The sequence below is a fragment of the Strix uralensis genome, chromosome 26 (genome assembly GCF_047716275.1).
Source record: "Strix uralensis isolate ZFMK-TIS-50842 chromosome 26, bStrUra1, whole genome shotgun sequence".
Classification (NCBI taxonomy): domain Eukaryota; kingdom Metazoa; phylum Chordata; class Aves; order Strigiformes; family Strigidae; genus Strix; species Strix uralensis.
This window is the reverse complement of record NC_133997.1, coordinates 3449525-3467627: the sequence shown is the minus strand read 5'-3', so window position 1 is coordinate 3467627 and position 18103 is coordinate 3449525. Positions and strand designations below refer to the sequence as shown.

Here is an 18103-nt window from a genome sequence, read left to right as displayed (position 1 = left end):
CTTGTGCTATCCTCCCAACTTCGTAACAGCTGGAATAAACCCTGCAGGGTTTTCCTCTTGACACGATGATATTTCCAGAGACCCAAGAGCTATAGAGTGAATTCTTATACAATATGATAACTGACTCAGTCTCCAAAGGCTAAACATGTCAAGATACAAAAATCATTTTTTTCTTACCAATGCAATAAAGATGTGATTGAAAATGTCGTGCTCTGGGTTTATGAGCAAGATTCTCATAACTCATCATCTAAAATAAATTGTTCTATCATTTGTACTAGTTAGAAGATATTCAAAGTCAGACAAGCTGAAAGCAGAAGTTTAAACATACTCAGCATGGCAGAAAGAATATTAATTTCCCTCCCCCTATATAAATGTTAAATCCTAGTCTCTCACCTAGGGTTAATTAATCTTTCAAAAGTGCTCGAGTCCACCAAACACACAGAAGAAAGATCTTAAAGACCAGCCCATGGCTTCAGGAAAGCCCACTACAAATCTTAAAGAATTCCTGCAAAATCTGGCAGAGAAGAAATAATTGAATATGCAAAACCACACCATGTTATGCCACAAGTCTCATTATCCGAGAAAAAAAAACGCAATTACTTCGGACACGTTGGATCACACAGTGGATACAGAAGAGGAGCATCATTTAGTGCAGGGGATTACCGGAATGTGCTGCCAGCTCCTCCTCGCCTTGTGTTATAAAAGTACTTGGAGGACTCAAGGACTTGTGGATCTGGGTGGGATCTCAAACCCTCCCGCTCTCGTGGCTGCTGCACCCACCCAGCCCTGCTGCCCACGCGCTGTGCAAGGGCCCAGCCAACCTGCTGCACCAGCCCTTGCCTCTGCTCCCCAGCCTGCATGTCCTGCACAGGCACCTTTCCACACCCGCACCCTCACAACCTCCCCAGGGAGCCCGAAGAGCTTCACTGAAGCACTGGAAAAGGCTTTGGCAAGTCTGCAGTGAAAAGCGTTACATGAGCACACACATAGACCCATTGCTACAGAATCACAGAATCGTCTAGGTTGGAAAAGACCTTGAAGATCATCCAGTCCAACCATTGACCTAACACTGACAGTTCCCAACTACACCATGTCCCTCAGTGCTAAGTCAACCCTACTCTTAAACACCTCCAGGGATGGGGACTCCACCACCTCCCTGGGCAGCCCATTCCAACACCCAACAACCCCTTCTGGAAAGAAATGCTTCCTAATATCCAGTCTAAACCTTCCCTGGCACAACTTGAGGCCATTCCCTCTTGTTCTATCGCTTATTGTTTAAAGAGACTCATCCCCCCTCTCTGCACCCTCCTTTCAGGGAGTTGTAGAGGGCAATGAGGTCTCCCCTCAGCCTCCTCTTCTCCAGACTAAACCCCCCCAGTTCCCTCAGCCACTCCCCATCAGACCTGTGCTCCAGACCCTGCACCAGCTCCGTTGCCCTTCTCTGGACACGCTCAAGTGATTCAATGTCCTTTTTGTAGTGAGGGGCCCAAAACTGAACAACAACTACATACCAGTTACCCTGAGCAGCTTGGCCACGATTACCTGGCTGTGGAGACATTTCTGTGAAAGACGCTGTAAAAGAGCTACGTTTTGGTTTTTCTTTCCCCTCCCCGTTCCATAAAACACTATTCACCTCCATAATTGAACCTTCAGCAACAAAGAACCACTCACAAACGAAGCAATTTCTGGGGAAACTCGGACCCTAAATCCACGCAGACAACAGCTCTTGGACTGAGTTCAAACACATCCCCTGCTTAAATTCTTGTCTCAGGCCACTTAAAAACCCTGCAGTATTAGGTGCGTTCGAGGTACTTGGGAGAGAACAAGGATGGCATGCAGGCTGAGATCACTCCAAAGAGGAGGGAATGATGCTAATTATACCGCTGGTGAAATGGAATCACTGAGGGGAAGAAAACGAACAATCAAGACAGTTAACTGGTGCAAGAGCAGCTCCACTATTTAATCAGTGGTGGGCCATCTGCCTGAAAGGAGAATAACAGATTACGTCAAGGTAGTGACAGACAATCAATGAACACTCAATTAACAGTTACAATATTACTAACTTAAGCAAAACGTGGTTTTGCAAATGGTAATCTCTCCCTCGTACTGATACAACCCTAATTCAATTTTCTTCAGTGCACCAACATCAAACATTGAAAGAAGAAAGATTCAGATGCCACCATCTGAAAGGAAATATCCTTCAATTCTGCAAAGAGCCGAGTCAAAGGGGTGGAAGGAGACAAGACAAGGCTGCAGGATGTCCACCCAGCAACACCTTCCACTTAGAAGGGGGAGGCAGCACAGGCTCAACAGCAGACTCGACTGCCCCCCCGCCCCAATCACTTGTGAAACACGTTTTGTTTCAAGGCGCAACTTGTCACTGCATTTTCTTGCCATTGCTCCTTTCCCGCTTCTGCCTTGCTTTGCAGCTTTAAGGTTGGCGAGGAGCTAGGTATTAGGTGAAAGTAACCTTCCTGAGTACACCATGTGCCCTAATTAACAGGCCAGCCACCAACTGAATGGTAATGATGCCTCTTAATCTCTCTCCCTGAGTTTGCTGAACAAATCTCAGGTGGTGGCATAAGGGATTTGTGGTTGCAGCATCCTTTGTTTCTGTGCAGGCACATGCTGGAGGCTTTGAAGGTTGGTGTGTCTCATGGAAGATGAGAGGAAAGCGGGTCTGATGAAGGCAGAGCCTTCAGCTACCCTGAGCGTGTCCAAACACCAGCTTTCTCCAACAGAAGAAAATGAGGGGAAGGGCAGGGGAAGAGGGAGGAAGCTTGCTGGAGAAGTCAGTCGGGGAAGGAAGACAGGCGATCCGGGGGTGAAAGAACTGTATTGAAATTCAGTGCACAGGAAACTCTGGGACTCTGCTCTACATCACTGTCCAAAGGAACAGAGCCTCCCCGGCTCATTCCGTCAGTACATGACTCCATTCATCCCGAGTGCCCCGCGGTGGTAACTGCAGATTTCTAGCCACCTTCTGCCCTCCATAGGGAGCAATTCCGGCCAAGACATTTCAAGCCCCAGCTGTAAAGTCACGCTAGAAGCTGGTCAGTTTTTGGACAAAGCTTATTGCTGCCTGTCCCTAACAGCAGTGGGAAGAGGGGATTCTTTAATTGTTGTTCAAACGAAGGATTCGTCCTCACAAGCCAAAACTCAGCAAGGGTGACAGTTCAGCACACACAGCACTGTGCCATTATGGCCTGAGCCTCTGGTCAAGACCTAGGAATGGGCTCAGCTGACACCAGCCCAATCCTTTCTAAACTACAGCCCAAAGCCCTGCTGGATTTTGTGTGTGCTCCCCCTCTTCAAAAAAAAATAAAAAAAAAAGAAAAAAAAAGAAGAAAAAAAAAAGAAAAAAAAAGAAAAAAAAGAAAAAAAAGAAAAAAGAAAAAAGAAAAAAAAGAAAAAAGAAAAAAGAAAAAAGAAAAAAAAGAAAAAAGAAAAAAGAAAAAAGAAAAAAGAAAAAAGAAAAAAGAAAAAAGAAAAAAGAAAAAAGAAAAAAGAAAAAAGAAAAAAGAAAAAAGAAAAAAGAAAAAAGAAAAAAGAAAAAAGAAAAAAGAAAAAAGAAAAAAGAAAAAAGAAAAAAGAAAAAAGAAAAGAAAAAAGAAAAAAGAAAAAAGAAAAAAGAAAAAAGAAAAAAGAAAAAAGAAAAAAGAAAAAAGAAAAAAGAAAAAAGAAAAAAGAAAAAAGAAAAAAGAAAAAAGAAAAAAGAAAAAAGAAAAAAGAAAAAAGAAAAAAGAAAAAAGAAAAAAGAAAGAAAAAAGAAAAAAGAAAAAAGAAAAAAAAGAAAGAAAAAAGAAAAAAAAAAGAAAAAAAAAAGAAAAAAAAAGAAAAAAAAAAGAAAAAAAAAGAAAAAAAAGATTCATGACATAACTGAAAAGTTTGAAGGACAATAATGACCATTTTAAAAATCTTGGTTTACTTGTTATTGACTCATGCTGAGTTTTCCCACACCAAGCCTCCACAGTTAGTTGACCTAAAAGACTCCTCAAGATATACCATTTCAATTTAAAAACAGCAAATGTACCAAGTCCTGGGTAATTTGCTCCTGTGCTTAAATGTAAATCTGTACAAGAATAAAACAAGCCTTTTTATCATCTGAATTTATCTAGCTTGAGCATCCAGCCACAGAACCATGTCCCGCCTTCATACCTTTGGCTAGCAGAATTCTCTTCCCCTGGTTAAGTGCTTAGAGACAATAATGAAATCACCCTGTAACCTTCTCTTTGTTAGAAGAAACAGATCGAGCTCCAGTCTCCCTCTCCAGCATGCTTTACGGACCTCACATCATCCTTGTAGCTCTTCTCTTATCTCTCACCAGTTTGCCAACATCATTTTTAAGGAATAGATACCATGACTGCACACAATGCTCTTTCTGCTTGTATTCATTATTTCTTTGCTTAGACAGCCAAAGATAGCATTAACACTCCTGAGAATTCACAACCCAGCACAAGACCAGCTAGTTATTGATAAGATAATGAAATTAAGCTCCAGTTTCTCACCTTGACTCCCAGGGGTTGCTGTCTCAAAATGTGGGTTTTACTCCCTGCTCTCGTTAATGTGGATTAGTAAGTTATCACATGCCAGCCACGCTACGGGAGCTGTCCGTACATTTACCCTTTTTCCACTATAAATACAAGATAACTTGACTGAACTTCACTCCCGTTCTCAGACCCTCACATTTGTCACCGTACGGGAACACAGGTTACCTTGGCTCAGATGACACGGGTAGCTGGTTATGCTGCAGACACCCCAAAACCAGAGCCTGGTCCACCATCCACGAGCGAAGCTGCCTGCTGTCAGGATCCCAGGCAGAAACAGGACGTTCATTGCCCAGCCCCAGCCGCAGGTCCCAAGCCGCGCTCTGTGCTACTGCGGTAAAGCCAGCTCCCAGGAGCCAAACAAGCTCGATCAGTCAAAGCCAAGCAGTGCCTGCGCTCCAGGCTCCTGCCATAATAAATCTACCAACAAGGGCTACAGCATTTCACACCCTTTCCAACAGAGCTGCCCCTGCAACACGGCGCTCGTTCAGGTGTCGCTCAAGACGTACCTCAGATCCTCCTTCCAGAGACATGCTCCTGCTTCTCCAACACCCACAGAACAAGGAGCCGGGGCCTTTCGAGAGCCAGCAAAGCCCCTCTCCCCACACCCCCCAGCCACCAGGTGCGTTTGGGCAACGCTGCCAGCACGTTGCAGACTCGCGCCACGGCGCTGGCATCGGATGCCAGATGGAAACTGCAAACTCATCCGGCGTTTGAAGGGATCTGGACCCAGGGGTTTGCTTTAAGGAGCTTTCTCTCTCCCTATCCCCAGCCCTACCAGTTGGAAGCTAATACGTCTGGATTTTTCACCAACAGTCAGAAAAAAAATTTGTCACAGAAAATGTGCAAGCACTGACATCTTAAGACAAAAAAGATGCAGATTTCTCAACTGTTCACAGCACATTATGAAAATACATTCTTAGGGACTATTAAATATGGGGATTATCGACTAGATGAGCAACAGCTCAATGGACTAGCTTGCAAATATGTCTTTAGACAATTCTTAAAATGCAGATTAATTATCTAACAGACCAGAACATTTTTTTTTCCTACAGATTTTCTAATGATCTCTTACATAAACAAACATCCAGACAGTTTGTTTGCATTTCTGTTGGCTGTGATGTTCTTCAACTAAATAGTGGCTGAGGAGACTTAAATCTTATTTAACACTCAGCAGGAACAGAACAAAAGCCATGTCAGTCCAAATCACTGAAAGACATGTATCCTTAAAGACCCTTGGGAAGTCCAACTACCGTAATACCAAGAGGTCCCGTTTCCCAAACAGAAAGCTTCAGATATACCACGTGGCATTAAATTCTTGTCATGTTTATGCCATTAGCTTTCATTAAAGAAACTACATTTAATGACTAGTATTCCCACCAACCCCCTTTTAAATGAGCAAGGCATAGTACACTACAGAGGTATTGTTCAGGGCTCTCTGCAGACTCAGGAAAATATCTCTGTTGCCCAGCCACGCTGGAGTCGTGTTTGGAAGATCTGAACGGCACGAGAAGGTTGAAGTTGGGGGAACCATTGCACTGAGCTCCGCTGCTGCCCTCGCCTACTAATTCCCGCACGATGATTTGAACTCTTAAGTTACAATTTAAAAATCCCAGCTTGATTTTAAATCTGCCATTAATACAGGATCAAGCACAGTGGTCATTTTCTCAGTAAGGGTAATTAAGATGTTATTTGTAGACTGTGCTTTCAGCTTCCAACGACTCCATTTCTTTGTGCCTTTTCTGATAGGTTAAAATGCTGTTGGATATCAAAACCAATGCAAAGCAAGTGTGAAACATTATTATTCCAGCTTCACACCCACTTTACCTTGGTGTGAACAATAATGCAAACTGCAAGACAGTGATGAATTGGACCTGGAGAGGACCAGATGCTCTGTGAACATTAGCACAGTCTCTGCCCCAAACATTTTTCAGTCTAAAAAGAGATGTGATAGCCCGCTTTCAGAGCTATGTTTCAAAGCTATGATTGTATGTGTATGCACACATGCAATCTTTTAACACCAGATGTTACCAGATCACACACAAGGCGGAGCAAAACTGGAAAATAAGCAGAGACCAAACAAGAAAACAATGAGGGCAAACAATGAGTGCGGGTAGAGTAAAACATATTTTCATCAACCTGTTTGGGGTGAAAAAAGCAGTTTTGGCACATGTAAGAGTTTGCAGATCAGCACTGGTTTCATTGAACTGCGTACTAGCGGTACTATACTGCACTAGTGTGTTTGCAGCCAGGCTCTGCCCGGGGCTCGGTCACTTCCCAGCCGTAACACTTCACCCGAGCCACGTTAAGAGCAACTCTATCAGACACAGCAATTTGCTGCTTCATCACAGTCCACAAAGAGAAAGCACAGGGCTGATGCCCAACATGAATCCCACTACAGACAGCAGTGACAGCTAGCCTTGCAATCCCTCTGTCTCTGAGCCATTAAAAAAACCCTCAGCATCAAAATGCAACACATTCTTCAGAAAAATGTCAACTTCTGTCATTGAACCAAAAACTCTCTGGTTTTCAGCAAAAAGTTAAAAAAAAAATATTAAGGCTGAACAAAATGTTGCAGGGATTTTTAACAATCCATCCCCTCCTGATCAGGCCCAGACTGTCTTTGATATCAGATTCAGATGTCCGTGTAGGAAGGGGAGAGAGGGTGCAGAGCCACTACCATGTAGAAAGAGCGGGTTTTCTGCTGAAACAGCTGAGGTGCGATCACACAGTTCATCAGCCTGCAATGTTAATGACGTAAACCGCTTCAGCTAGAGCCACGGGAGGGACCCACAGTGACTCTCCCAAGGGAGGCGATGCAGGGGAACTGGCGTTACGCTGCACAGAAAGAGTGCCACCAGCCTTCCTCCTCCCCCCCCCCCAACACACACACACACATTATGACAGTCCCGGAAAGGGAAAACCTGCTTTTTAAAAATAGTGAAGTCTGTAAGGAGCTGAGCACATGCCTGAGTGGGTGGGAAATTAGTATTATTATTACTTTGTGCTCACAGGGTCTAAGACCTCAGATGACTTGTTTGTGCCCAGAATGAATTTTTGCAGACTCATTATAAACCCTTGCAAAGCAGGGTTTATAAGGTCAGAGAAGAATTTCCATTAACTGTAGCCTAGCTAGGGATTGCCAGTATGATCTATTTCTCTCATTTATGCATATGCAATAAGGCCAAGACGAAGCTCCTTTGCTTTATTTCCACATCATTGTGCTGATGCTGAGCTAACCAAGTAAACAAACTGAAAAGCAAATGGGGAAGGGGGTTGGAACAGAGAGACTGAGGAAAAAAATGTATGCCTGGCTCTCTCCCTCATGAAGGATGCAAATAAATTCTGCAGACTTTGAAGCCAGGAGATCTCAGCAGAGATGAAAATCCCCTTGTGCTGGATGGCTCACCGGGTGCTCAGTTGAGACATCGCTTGGGTATTGCGTTATGCAGCCGCTTCCATGCAAAGGATGGTCAGAATAAATGTTGTTACCCTGCCACCTGACTGAGACCTGGCTCAGGGATTTGCAATCAAGCAGAAGCACGAACCCTCTGGGCTCTCTAATCTTCCTCCCACCACTGTGAGGCCACAGCCTCTTCAAAAACTGCACTTCACACACTTAACAGTAACACTCCCCTTCAAACACTGTAAACACTTCCCAAGTCCCTGGGTAAGAGGCACTGCGGATCTGGGTAGGAAACCACCCGTGTACATGGACAGCTTACATCTTGGCTCCTTCTTCCCTGATAAATCGGCACCATGGTATCCGTCCCCTTGGAAAAGCCAGGGGAAGGTCCCACCAGACGGTCAAGGAGGAGCTCACCAGGACTCCGCAAAGTTCCCCTTGATTCATTTTAAAGCCAGCCGGTCCCGCTGGACGCTGGCACAGCCTGGATGCTCACAGCCCCTGTTCCAGCAGCAGCGAGTCCCTGATCTGACATGAGAGGCTCTGGGAAGATCTGTCACTGCTCTGTCACTGCAGAGCCCCCGGACCACACAGTGCCCGAGATGGAGAGCGCTGTGCCACACCAGAGCATCTCCTGGGGCTCCCCTTCACCTGCAGCGTGCCCACAACCATGGGGCCTCGCCAGCTGCGCACACAAACACCACGTACCACTTCACATCCTCCTGGTAGGATCCCACAGAGCACCCTGGCTACATCATCAGGGAAAGATCTGCTCAGGTTCTTCCCTTTTTCACGTGCTTGTAACACTCAGACCTGAGTTACACCCTGACTGCTGCTACTGCGGCCGAACCACCGGCACGCTCAAATCCAGCAGCCTTGTCTCTTAATTCTTCCAAATGTTTAGCAGCAAAAGCAAACCCCTTCTGTTGGCACGCTCGCTCTCTCTAACCCAGCTCTGATCCATTTCCACCTCCAAATCATTAAAGATAATAAATAAGCCTAGCCTCAGTGTGAGGAACCTTCACATAATCACCTATCTGTGCTCCGATCAGCACTCCTCCATTACATTTCTATTTTCTACAGCTTAACTAGGAAAGCCGGCACCGAACTCTGCCCCTTACCCTACAGCTATTTATTGCCCACACTCCTCTATTTATTTCCTAAAATAGTCTCTTTTGGATGGATCTAATGAAAAATCCAAATAAATTAGGTCCATTGGTACATTTTCAGTTCCTATTTTATTAGCCTTCCAAACTGCAAGCAGCGTTAGGAAGGTAGCCTTCCCCACTGCGCACCCATCCTCTTCACACAAGCCTCGGTGATTTGACCCTCAAGGTTAGACAGTGCTTTGACCCTCCATCCAAATATTTGAGCAATAATTAGGCCCTCCCAGCTGGCACAGAACAGAAGCAGAATTCACCGGCCCGATATCCTATAGCTCTTCCTCAGGTTTGATTTCTGTAAAGGCATCGCGTGGCAAAACTACTCCTGCTGGATCTGGCAGTTCCCTTTGACTGCTTGGGTTCCTGCCTTGGTAACTTCCCAGCCAGGAGGAAAAGTCATCCCCTTCATGTTAACACCTGCTGCTATTTCACACTTTATTTACTTCAGGGCCCTCGGATGAACCATCCCCAGTCCTACTGATTTACAACACCCAGGTTTCTTCCTTTGGTCCATTACTTCCTCTTTAAACAATTCAATCACTGCTAATTTACTGCAAATGGGGATTTCCTCAACATCCTGGTGCAGGGAAATGACTCCACTTTTCCCCCAGCCAACTTTTCCCTCTGCCACAGCACCTCATACCTCCCGGGGCTCATGGAGCCTCCATCCACCCCTGCTGCCCTTGGAGGCATTTCAGCATCCTGCAGTTGCTTAACAGCCTTGGATGCTGCTTGTGCCACGCTGCACCCAGGAACACAAGGAGCCTTTTCCCAGCCCCAGCAGGGTCTCCCACAGAGGCAGAGCAATGAGTGAACAAAGCAGAGGACAACATTACAGCTGACAGGTCCCGTGTCCAGCTCGCCTCATTTGGCACAGTCACAGGGAAGCTGGTGTCGAGAGCGATGCGTAAATCACAGCTAAGCCTCCTTCCGCATCTCTCCGGTAAGGCACCTGCAGACGCGTGGCTGAAAAGTACCCCAGGAGTCCCTTGCTCCCTTCTTTATTTACATTAGCTCCTACTGACACTAGTTGACCATTTTAAGGTGCAGGAAACATTTATGGTTTTACTGCCTTGATAGCTTTTGAATGGCTTGAAGCTTGCCAGCAATGTTCTGCCCATCAGTCACTCACTCCTGACCCTGTTCAAGCTGGTCCTCACTACGTTTTCCTCCACCTTCATTAAAAGTAACTGCCACAGCCACCCCCATCTACTGTAGCACACTGTCTTCCACAGGCACCGGAGCAAACAACACAAAAAGCACTGTCACATTAACACCACAAATTGTCCTTCCAAGCCAAGTCCCACAGATCAGATCAAAAGTTATTATGGGGATCCTTAAACCTGCTCCATTACCTCCTCACAGGTTTTACAACTTCTTTTATCCCTCCAAGTCCCCCATTTTTCTTGTCAGAGAACCCACGACAGTGTTAATAGTTCCCGTGAGAGGGTACAGCCTGACAAACTGGAGTTTGTAGTCTCCTGCGCACAGGCACGACTCTGCAGTAGCACCACAGCCTCCTTCCTCTACAAAGCTGAAAGCAAAGTCTTCCATTCCTGTACAAAGCTTTCATCATGGAGTCACTAATATCCCACTGATTTATCCAGATCATTCGCTCAAGTCTGAGATACCCTTCAAGCTGTTCTCATCTTGTTAGACCACAATTTCAGCGTGTTCTGCCTATTCACACACAGCAAGCGGTTCCTTGTATTAACAGATACCTCAGCCTTGTATATGCTGCCTCGGAAGCCTCTTGCCTAGAGCAGAAAACATTTCTGAGAAGACTTGCAAAACTTATGTCTCACCTTCTGCCTGGCTGCCTGGAAGCATGAAAAATAAATAAAGTCTGACCCTAACAAGTGCTGCGTATGAAGTTTCTCCAGCATACTTGTGGTAGGAAGGCTCTACAGAGGGATCTGGACAGGCTGGATCGATGGGCTGAGGCCAATTGAATGAGGTTCAGCAAAGCTCAGTGCTGGGTCCCTGCACTTGGGTCACAACAACGCCCTGCAACACTACAGGCGTGGGGCAGAGTGGCTGGAACACTGCCTGGCAGAAAAGGACCTGAATATAGCCGGCAGTGTGCCCAGGTGGCCAAGAAGGCCAATAGCATCCTGGCTTGTAGCAGAAATAGTGTGGCCAGCAGGGACAGGGAAGTGATTGTCCCCCTGTACTCGGCACTGGGGAGATCTCACCTCAAACACTGGGTTCAGTTTTGGCCCACTACAAGACAGACACTGAGGTGCTGGAGCATGTCCAGAGAAGGACAATGAAGCTGGTGAAGGTTCCAGAGCACAAGCCCTGTGAGGAGTGGCTGAGGGAACTGGGGGTGTTTAATCTGGAGAAAAGGAGGCTGAACAACTACTGAAAGGAGGTTGTAGCAAGGCAGGCGTTGGACTCTTCTCCCAAGTGACAAGCAATAGAACGAGAGGAAATGGCCTCAGGTTGTACCAGGGGAGGTTTAGATTGGATATTAGGAAAAATTTCTTCACCGAAAGGGTTGTCAAGCTCTGGAACAGGCTGCCCAGGGAAGTGGTTGAGTCACCATCTCTGGAGGTATTTAAAAGACACGTAGATGTGGCACTTAGGGACATGGTTTAGTGGTGGACTTGGCAGTGCTAGGTTAACAGTTGGACTCTCTTAAAGGTCTTTTCCAACCTAAACAATTCTGTGATTCTAAGATCTCCCCCCAAAGTCAGAGAGAAGCAATATCTGCATCCCAGGCACATCAGCGAGCCTTTAAAAAGGGCAAGACACTGACCATCTGCACATGCTTAGTCCTGAACGAATACAGAGTAAAGCTTAAACCATCTTCAAAGAGAATGAAGTTTCTTGGACAAGGGAGTTCTCCTCCGTCCATATGGCCCAGCAGTGTCCGATTCTAAGCGTGCATCTGCTCCTTCCCAGCCCTTCATCACTTGTGTCACCCCGCGCTCCTCCTCTCTCCTGCTCTTCCCTCCTTCCTCCACTGGCACAAAAGCCCACCCTTCCCCCTACCCATGCAGGCACTCGCTCCCCACACAGGCTCAAGCATCACCCACTCTGCACGTGCACCCAGTAAAAACACCAAGCTTCTCTTCCAGCCAAAGGGGCCCAAGACCTTTCCTGGGTCTCCTCTGGCCCCATCACACGTGCAAAACCAGCTGCTTCTCCCAGAGAAAGAGGAATCTAAACCAACATGCTCAAAGCAGCTGCTGTGGCAGAAAGCAGAGATCCCACACTGCAGTCAGACGCTTTCCCACCAGAACTCGTACAATCAGCCAACACCTAGCTGAGGATCTTCCCCAAGTCCTGGGTGAGTTTTAAGTTCACTCGCTGCTTTTCCATCAAGCAAAGAAATCAGCGTGAGCACACGCACGCGGTGGAGATGGGCTTTCCTGGCACACTGGCTTTCAGAAGAGGTAGTTTGGAGGCAGCACTGCACATACCTGCCTTGCTGTTCCTTTGATGAGCTCACTGAAGACCAGCTCCCTCAATTCATTTGCCATTCACCCACAGATTGCTGCATGCTCCTTGGCATCTGGGTATTTAGGCCTTTGCCAGCCCACATGACTCCTTGGCTTATTTTCCTTGCACAGCTTGCAAAAGAAATCTCCAGCAAGAAACTTGCAGGCAGGAGCACTGTCTCTGTCTCCCTCAGAGCTGCAGGCAGCTGCTCTAAACCCCCCCATTTAGAGCCAACCTTTCCCAGGTGATTCTTCTCAGGGAGATGTTGATGCCTTTACCTTCCTCTCTCCCCTTCCCACTCCCACAGGCAGGACGCTGGGAGCCACACCGGCCTGCCCCCACCCGCAGCCCTTCATTTTGGGGTTCACCTTCCTCAGGCACCCTGTTCCTGCCACCAAGAGCAGAGGCACCATGCCCACAGGGCCCAGCTCACAGAGGGTTAAGAGAAATGGACGTTTAAAGGAAAAAAAAAAAAAAAAGAGCATTTTGGTTTGCTGTGCCCTCTTTCTGCTCAGCACAGGCTGTCAGCTCCCTCTTCCCCACATCCCAGGTACAGGTCTCTCGTCTGTGGGCATTAATTCGTGCCAGACACGGGGACAGAAGCACCTGCAAACCAGAAGGAGCCACACGGCAACTTTCCCAACTTCTGGCTCTGCTAATCAGGCCCAACCCTGAAATGGAAACCAACGGGGAAAGGTTCAGCCGCTTACCATCTATTTCTCTACCCAGATGGTTCCCTTCAAATACACAGCCTAATATGCATAAATACTAAAGCAGACTTCCATCAAGACACTTCAGAAATGCCTTGGCACGGTGGGAGCCTCACTGCAGCTTGCTTTCCGAGAGCTCGCTCCTACCCCGACGCGAAAGGAAGACTGAAGCATGGCAGAAAAGCACCGAGCACAGTTAACATCCACCTCCTACCTGTGAGCACACACATCCTACCACCCGGGAACTGGTCGCAGGAGCAGGCGCTGGCTGCAGCCGGCAGCTCCACGGGAGCGCTGGTGACTCCAGGGGGATGCTCCTCGCTCCCCGATGCCGTAGACCCTCGACTCCCTGCCCAGGGAAGGCTCTGCCCTCGGCTACCTCGGTCACATCCAGCCGGGATGTGGCTGCTGAACGTCTTCTCGGAGAAAAGGCTGTCTCGCCTCGGAGAGACAAAGGAACTGGCTCCTGCTGGGGACAAGCACGGGAATCTCCCGCTGCCACGGCGTGGGGCAGCCGGTGCTGGCCACCGTTCCGGCAGGACCACTGCCCAGGACGCGGTGGCCGAGCGAGCCGGCCCTCGGCATCTCCCACGAGCCGGAGGCCCCGGAGGGAGGCAGGGCACAGCCCTGGGTCCCCCCGCAAGCAGCACCTCGCCGCAAAGGGGGCACGAGCAGGAGACGAAGCCAACCCGACGCGTGTTAGGTTAACTTCCCCGAGGGTCACAACCTTGAGGTCTCAAGCCGAGCGGGCTGGGGAAGACAGAAACGGGGTGGATGATGAGAGCTGAATAGCACCTGCAGCATCTCTCACCTATGCAGAGCTCCCAGTCAGAGCTGCAGGCTATGCCAGAGTTTATGTGTAAATAACACTGAATAAAGTTGGGCCTAGGAAGAGGTTTCTGCATGGAGTTTTCCCCCCACTGCCCAGAATCAACACGGCTTGTTCGTTAAAGGAGCGTCCGTGTCAGCATCCAACCTGCACGTCTGCGCACACAACGAGTACCTCGTGTATTCTAAGACAAATTATTCACGAGCACAACTCCACTGAAACGCGTTCCAGAACAATGAACCTTTTCTTTCCAATCCAAAGCCTGAGAAAAATATCCGTTCAACAGCGTTTTCCTCCCCGCCTCTGACCGTAGCAGGCAGGCTGGGAATTCAGCAGCACCCCGGTACCCGGGGAGCGCCCATCGCAGCCAGCCCCGCTCCCCCCCCGCGCGGATGCCCACCACACTCTTCCTCACGCCCCACACACCGCGGGGACGGTCCCCAGGTTATCCACAGGAGTTGCAGCCGCACAGACCCCCCCCCCGCTCCCCGCACTCTTTGAACTTCAGCTCTCCCGAAAGCCGGAGTGTGACATTTTGTAACTCTCGCCACGTTACAAACACTGCGGCCGCCACCGCCCCCCCCGCGCCCCCCCGGCACAGGAAAGTCCTTTCGCAAGTGCTGCCGTTAAACCGGGCGGCCGGGGCTGGCTGCTGCCGGCAGCCCCCACCGAGAGGGAGCCCGGCGGCTTTCGGCTCCGGGTCGCGTCTCGCTCCCGGCGGCCGAGGCTGTGGGGGGGCTCCCGGTCCCCCCCCCCGGCCCCGGCGGCTCCGCAGAGGCTCTCCCGGGGGGCGCATCCCGCGGGGGGACCCCGGCCGGCGCTCCCGCCCCCGGGAAGGGGAGAGGGGGGGGGGAAGGATGCTGCCTGCGAGCGGCGGGGCTCCGAACCCCTCCGCTCCCTCCGCCAGGACGCGGGGAGACCCGACCCCCCTCCCCGCTCCCCGCGGCGACCCCCGGGCGGCTCCTACCTGGGCTGGGCGGCGCGGCTCTGCCCGCGGCGGCTCCGGCCCCGCTCCGGCAGCGGCGGCGGCGGCGGCGGGTCCCCGGCGGCGGGCGGGGGAACTGCAGGGGGCGGGGGGCGGCTGCCGGGGCCCCCCCGCGGGTGTGCGGGGCAGCGCCGGGGCGGGAGGCGGCGGCGGAGGGGGGCAGGGGCAGGAGGATGCAGGGAGGGCAGAGGGGGGGAAGGAGCGGGGTGGAGCTGGGGAATGGAGAGGGGAAGGAGGGCAGGGGGAAGATGGCAGGAGGGCGGGAGACTGGGGATGGACGGGGCAGAGGCTGGAGGGAGGGAGCACAGGGAGCTGGGATGGAGGGAGGGATGCAGGGAGGGATGCAGGGCAGGGAACAGGGGGGCACTGGAACTATTGCTCCCGAAAGTGACCGGTTTTCCTAAACCCAGACTGGACACTCCTGGGAGGGACATTTGATTTTGGAAAGGCCGTGCCTTCTCCCCACACATCCCAAAACCTGAACCGCTTTGGGCCTCCCCGCTGTTAGCCAAGGCCCTGACTCTTCCCCCTGTGTCCTCTCCTACACTGCCTGAGAAGGACACAGGGTGAGATACTTCTGCCCACAGCTCCTAAAATCTTCATATTAAACGTTAACCTCCCCCTTGTGCCCTGAACATTCATGTATGCTGGGCAAGAGACACCATCTAGCACCGGGAAACTGGCAGGAGTGGGACAAACTGGACCTGTCCTATAGCGCAAGGCTGAGAACTGCAGCACCAGACGGTCAGTTTTCTAAGCCGTGTCCCTGTAGGCTGTAATGCTCCAGTCTTCTCTGCTACACTGCAGTTTTGTTTTCCTGGTGATTTGTTTGTTTGTTTTCAGTAGCGAGAAAAGTAAAGCTTTTAAACCATGAATTAATTGGACTCTTGCATTAGGAGCAATGAACTATTATTTGACAGAAATTCATCTTGCCCTCCTGCTGAGAAGAAATAAGCTGGAGGAAAAGAATCAGCTTCACAGGAAAAAAAAAAAAAAAACAAAAAAAAAACAGGCCTCTGCTTCACAGACAAATTACTCATAAGATACACAGGTAACAGACACGGGGTGCCTTGAGCTCATCCCTTTTACACATCATTTCCCTTAGGACAACAGCTACAAGTCAATTGCTTTGTGAATGATCCCCGTGCCTTTGCACCAGTGACCCTGCCCAACAGGCCATTCCAAGCATTTATTATTCTCAGAATAGAAGAGCATTTCCCTACCTCTGGGCTGCATTTGCTTTTAGCTTATGATTGTGGCCCTCAAGGTCCAGATTCACAACTGCCTGGGCTGCAGGGCAGTCCTGCACGGAGCAAAGCTTTCTGCTCCCGTCTGAGCCCGGGCAGAGCTGGTGGCAGTGGGGTCTGGTGGCCAGGAACACACAGGTTGGGCTGACAGAGCTGGGATTGCCAGGCAGAGCTTCCTCTGGACGCCCCTTGCAGGCACGATCCCGCCTGATGCTGCATCCTCCTGACTCCTGCCCTGCGAGGGGTTCGCTTGTGCGACCCCACCGCTTGCTCATAGACATTTTTTGCATAGTTCAGGTACAACTCTGCCTGGCCCTAAGTCTTTCTTGGAATTATTAGAGCCTCAGCCTTGCTGTTGTACTCTTAGAAGGTAAGTTAAGACCTGGAAAACTAACACAAGGCCTTCACCTCAAAAGCTCCATGAGCCATCTTCTGGCACAGTATAAATCAGTGCAGAATCACAACGGTTAGAGCATCCTTGTCAGCCCACAGCAGGTGAGAGCTGGCTCAAAGAGAGCAATCTGGAGGAAACAGCTACCCAGGTAGTGTCTGCGGTCACCAGGGGCCTGGTAAGCAGAAGGCAGATGTGCTGCCTGGCCCTGCTGCCCAGGTGGGCAGCGCAAAGCTTTCCTGTCACCTCGCCCGCGATGGTCCCAGCACCGGTCCCGTCCCGTGGGTCTCGCAAGAGAGAGGAGGACAGCGTGGCTGAGCTCAGTCCTGCTCCCCTTCCCCCCCTGCTCTTGAAAAGCTCAGGCTCTCCTGCCACAAATCTCACCACAAATTTGGAACAAAGATAACTGGATTCCAATTACGTCCAACTTCATTTGCTCTCTCCAGTTTCTGAGTCAGTTGTGGTTTATTTAAGACCTTTTGGGATCTTTGTGCTTAAGATAATTCAGCAAGGGAACAAACGGGGTATAAAAAAAATAAAAGAGATTCTAACCCTAAGAGAGAGGTCTCAAAACTGCCTTCTGACACAAAGTGTTACGTGGGGAGAGGAGGGGGAGGGAAGCCATCCAACTGGTTTATTAAATAGAGTTTGGTCATTTTATGAATGAGGTTATCTGACACAGTTGCCTGCAAAATCAAGGGAGTTTGGTGACCTAGAAAATTCTGTTTGTGGAAGGAACTAGTGTTGTACAACTATAAATCCAAAGATTACAGAGGGTTTGGGATCCTGCTTATGCTCAGGGGCACAGAAAGACAGGGAAGAGACACTGATACTGCAGAAAGCCAGAGAGGCAGCGTCTGTCCTAAGGGCTGAGACCCCTCCAGGGTGTTCAGGGCAGAGCACTGGTCCCCACTGCACCAGGCAGCCCTGAAAGCTCCTTCTCGGGGAGTCACTGCTAAGATGCTCCCTAAGGTCAGCAAGACACAGGTGGGAAATCAAATGGTGTTAGGAAATGAGTTAATCATCCAAAAGAGGAGAAACAATAGTTGTACTATTGCAGGTTCAGCTCAATCCAGACCAAAACAGGCTTTCCCCAGCAGTAGCTTTACCAGCTGTGCCCACGCAGGGTGTAAGAAAGCCTGCAGTGATGCATATGGATCAGCCTGCCCCTATTTTCCCAAACAACAGGCTGTTTGTTCCATGGAATAATCTAACGTCTACAGATCCAAACATCTGGGGGAAATAGCCACCATCAGTAATCACACAGCTTACCTCATGGCATATTATATATCTAAGCAATTAAATTATCTTTTCCCTCTCAGTTGCACTAAGAGGGGCTCTGATCTCAAATTGACGTGAAGTTGAGTCGTGAATCATT

The 18103-nt window shown here is 49.4% G+C and overlaps 1 protein-coding gene across 1 annotated transcript in view; it reads right to left on the bottom strand.

Moving 5' to 3' along the window:
* Window positions 1-15098, bottom strand: part of GRIK4 (glutamate ionotropic receptor kainate type subunit 4) — a 210056-nt gene extending 194958 nt beyond the window's left edge. The window contains 1 exon segment of the mRNA XM_074850982.1: window positions 15070-15098. The gene's annotated coding sequence lies outside the window, so the exon portion shown is untranslated.
* Between the last annotated feature and the right edge of the window lie 3005 nt (window positions 15099-18103).